Consider the following 4,937-nt stretch of genomic DNA (forward strand, 5'->3'; position numbering starts at 1 on the left):
ATATTCATAATTTAAGATAAAATAAAATAATTTTTTTAAAGTTGAACCATTTAGATAAAAAAAATTGTAAAAGGTAAAATAAAAAAAATTATATTGTTTAAGTTAAGATAAGTCAAAAATATATTTTAAGTTAAAATAAGAATAATATATTTTTAAGTTAAGAAAAATAAAATATATCTTTTGATAGTTAATATATGAATTTAAGAATCTAAAATACACCATATATACTGTAAGTTGGGAACATTAAAACAAATTATCAGCTTGACTCAATGGTTGAATCTATATTTTCTTTGCAAAGTATCTTGAGTTCGAACCCCTCGTCTCTCATTTTCATCAGAGGGGTGACATGTTGAAGCATATGTGAGTTTAATATGTGTCACCCTCCATTGGTGGAAAATAAACTATTAAATTAAAATTATAAACTAAATTTAATTAGTGATTAATTGTAAAATTGTATAAATTTTATTTTAAACATTAAAATTAAATTGATAAAATATATCATTATATAAATTTATTAAACAAAATTAAAAGATCGATATACGAGGCGGGCACAAGAGCCACCATTGTCTATTTATTAGACAAAATACTCGAGAGAAAAAATATTTGGATAAGCCAAGTCCCACGTAGTAGTTCTTTCTATTGTTGTTTGTTTTTTTTACTTCGGCAAAACATCAAACAGTTTCTGGTCTTTCGTCAATGGCTCTCCTTCAATTCATCCCTTCCCCTTCTTCTTCCCTCACTCACAAACCTTCGATAAACCCCAACGCAAACAATCCCTCTCTTTTGAACCCCAATTCGAACCCCTTTTGCAAGCCATATTCGTTCCCTCAATCGCGCCGACTCCAAAGGCTCAGTTCTCTCCGGTGCTCGGCATCCTCTTTCGCGGAGAAACACTGCGCCGATCCTAAATCAGACGACGTCGTTGAGATTCCCCTATTCCCTCCCCTTAGTCTCTTCCCCGGCTCCGTTCTCCCTCTCCAGATCTTCGAATTCCGTTACCGCATTATGATGCACACGCTCCTCCACACCGATCTCCGCTTCGGCGTGATCTATTCCGACCACGAATCTGGAACTGCCAGTGTCGGTTGCGTCGGCGAGATCATCAAACACGAACGTCTGGTCGACGACCGCTTCTTCCTCATATGTAAAGGACAGGAACGGTTCCGTGTCACCAGCATCGTCCGTACGAAACCATACCTCATCGCGGAAGTAAACTGGCTCGAAGACCGACCCTCCGTTGACGAAGATTTGGATGGATTAGCGAATGAAGTGGAGAGTTGAATGAAAGACGTGATTCGATTATCGAACCGGCTTAATGAGAAACCAGAAAAAGAAGCGCATGATTTGAGGAGGAAGCTTTTCCCGTCGCCGTTTTCATTTTTCGTAGGGAGTACGTTCGAAGGGGCGCCGAGAGAGCAGCAGGCATTACTGGAGTTGGAAGAAACAGCGGGCAGATTAAAACGAGAGAAGGAAACTTTAAGGAACACTCTTAACTACTTGTCCGCTGCATCAGCTGTGAAGGACGTGTTTCCCTCTGCATGACGATGGATTTAACTAATTTTAGGAAAATTTTGTTGACAATTTGATGAATTAATTAGATGTTTTCGTGGGTAATTTTATTTGTTATGCATGGAGCTGTAAAATATCGATATAACTCTGCTTGCTATTTACAAATAAGCATTAGAATATTTAATGAATTTTTGATGTTAAGATGGTTAATTTGCATATAAGCTAGCTTTTGGAGATGCTTTATTCTTAATGTTAATGCAAAAATTGAAGTGGGTACTAGCTAGGTTTTGGAGTATAATTTTGGCAAAGTGCTTTTTCCTATTTAATCATTACCCGTATTTTACTTAGTTATTTTACTATTAGTCTTTAGAATATTTGAATGAATTATTGATGTTGACACGGTTAAATTGCACATAACCTAGCCTTTTGGATATGTTTTAGTCTTGATGTTACTGCATATTTGATTGTATTGTTAAGCTTGGATTGATGCTTGAGCCTTGATGTACTTTGGTTTCCTTGACTTGTGTATTTGCTAGTTTTCCGAGTAGAATTTTGGCAAGGGCTTTGCTATTCAACGATTTCTCTCGTTTCACCAATTCAAGTGTACATTTTTTCCCAAAATTTCCTTAAGTTATCTGTTATTATTATAGAGGGAAGAGGGAAACTAGCTCAGTTTCCTAGTTGATGATTTTGTTCTTCACAGACTGGTTGGTGTACTCTAACTGATCCATTGCAGCATTACCATGATAAGAAATCTGTTTTCATCAATGGACAAAGGAGAATTCCGGGTTCATCTTTGGCTCCAAGTACTGCGCCAGAAGCATTTCTGAGGTGATTGTCTTCGACTCTCCTCTTTTTATTTTCCCCTTGTAACAGTAACGTTAGAACTGATATTTTTGGTTGTTTTTTGAATCTACATGTGGGTGGATCTTACAAATAAGGCATTATTCTTATTATAAGTTAGGATCTTATTATAAAGAAGTGATATTTTTGGTTGTTTTTGAGAAGCTAGATGCTTTTCATTGTACTTAACACCCAAGGTATTCCAAAAAAAAAGCGGAAGGAGGAACATAGTACCTCATATTTTATTAAAATATTTAGGAAAATACAAACAGTTTAGCACAACAGACTTTTTCCAAACAAAACTAGATCCCTAAAACAAAAGACATGGAAAACCACAAAACATCCAAATACTAGAAAGAAATTCCCCCTATTATCCAATTCCAGCCTTAGCCAGTGCATCTGCTTCAGAATTTGATGATCTTGCCATCCAACGGAAAATACTCCCTTTGCTCGAAATTCTATCCGCTATTCCCTCTATTAGGTGGTAGTTATATTGCTTTTAAGGCTCTGTTTGTTTGCCGTAAAATATTTTACGGAAAATGTTTTTCGTGTTTCCTCGTTTTTGTTTGATGTAAAAGATTTTGGTCAATGTACATTGATTTACAGTCAAAGGAAAATCTAAGGGAAAATCCTGTGTTTTTCCTTTTATTTCTGGATATTTTTTCTTAATTTTGTTTAAAGAAAAAGAAATAATGATGATACTGTCAGTTCACAATCAGAAAATATTGACGTCTATGAACAATGGAGTATTGAATCCTTCGTACGCCAGATACAACTTCTTCGTGCTCTGCTACTTCCTCTTCAAGGATTTTTATATTTCTCCAAATTCGTTTTTAACCTTTTCCTCCCTTAAATTCATGGTTTTATTTACTAGTATTGAAGTAATTTTTGTTCGTGTTAAAGAACCATATAATGTTTAAGAGTTGAGACTAGGAATTTCATTAAACTTGTAGATGAGGATTGAAGATCCAATTTATGTCTACAATGCATGAATTTAAGAAAAGAAAACTTGGATTGTTCAATTATTATAATTATTTTATTATACATTTTTCTAAAACCACCGAACCCATCTGATAATCTTATTCATTTCTCCATTCATTTCCTTTTTCTATGTAGTTGTGGGACATGCTTTGCAGTTTCTTTAGCATGATATGTATACCCAGGCCATATATACCATTTATTGCATGTTGATATTGCAGTAGAAATTTGCACTTTTTTTTAACACAAAAGTAGTAAACGGTGTCTGGGATACGAGCCAATAGATGGTGGGATTTTTACATTGTTATTTGACGATAGTGGATGATACTTGTACTTTTGATGATCATATCATTTTGAAAGCTGGGATTAAACTTTGTTTGTCAATTTTTAGGCTGCGTTATTAGGTGGAATTTTAAATTTGATAAGATCAAATGTTGAAAGTAGGTGTTGTAGTTAACTAGAGAATGAATCTTCACAGCTTTGTTGAAGATCAAGAGTTAATTAATCTATTGATGTTTGCTTAATAAATTATTGGTTGGAATGAGGATTATGTATTAGCGTCTAGATCGCTTACTATTGTCAGATACTTGGATAGTGCCCTTTCAAATTCTGAAGCATTTGGGTTTAGTAAGATTAGTTCTTCATCATGCTCTGTTGCTACTTAGAGATAATCAAATTGAGACCAAAGCATTTGGATAGCGTGCTTTCAATTTTTTGTTGCTTTGATGCTTGAATTCAAACGCCTCATCATTCATGTGTTTATGTCGTTCGCTACCTTGATTATTATCCAATTTAATCACCTTTTAATGTTGTAAATCTCATGATTATATGTCTTCGGTACAGACTGCTATGTAAGTGAACTTTACTAAAATGGTGTACAATGATGCTCAAAACAGCTTGTAAATGTATTCTGTTGTTTAAGGAATGTTCAACTTGGCTAGTGCTCAATCTAGGGACTGTAAATTCTGAAAAATGTTCATGAAGCAAGGCTGGAGAGATGAAGGCATTGATGCTCATATAAGTGTAGACGCTCATTTTGTCCAGGCTTTCATTCAAGTTTTATTTGGTTCATGCTATATTATTAATTATGTGTTTTAATATTACTTATCATATCTGATTATGTGCGCGTGTACATATGTATATTTATGGTATGACGTATATATGATTTTGCATGAGTGTGTGTAATACACATAAAGTGCATGAGGATATATATATATATATATGTGTGTGCTGTAAATATTACATATTTATGTAAGCAAAAAAAAAATGGTGATACCAGCCCGAATCAGAGCAGGCCCATTTGGTTGGAGCCCAAGACGCAGCTGACCCAACAAGTGCAGGCTCAAGAATGGAGACAGCTAAAAGATCTTCAGCAGCTTCTCTCCATCTAGTAGGCCACACCAGTAAATCCCATGCCTCAGCCACGTAGAATGGACAGCAAGGCAGGTAGTCATGGAAGAGAGGAAGAAAACCGTATCAGAAAATGGGGAGAAGGGGATCAGCAAATAGAGGGCATTTAGCAATAACAGAAAAAACTGAAAACCGGGGGTAACTGAAAAAAAACCACTCATCATCAGCAATAGAAGGGGTTCATCACAACAAAAAAG

General features: G+C 35.1%; 1 pseudogene; it reads left to right on the top strand.

Annotated features, from left to right (window-relative positions):
* The first annotated feature begins 621 nt into the window (after positions 1–621).
* On the top strand, positions 622–1,581 carry LOC120114573 (annotated as a pseudogene).
* The last annotated feature ends 3,356 nt before the right edge of the window (positions 1,582–4,937 follow it).

This window comes from Hibiscus syriacus, unplaced genomic scaffold (genome assembly GCF_006381635.1).
Source record: "Hibiscus syriacus cultivar Baekdansim isolate YM2019G1 unplaced genomic scaffold, ASM638163v2 tig00110236_pilon, whole genome shotgun sequence".
Classification (NCBI taxonomy): domain Eukaryota; kingdom Viridiplantae; phylum Streptophyta; class Magnoliopsida; order Malvales; family Malvaceae; genus Hibiscus; species Hibiscus syriacus.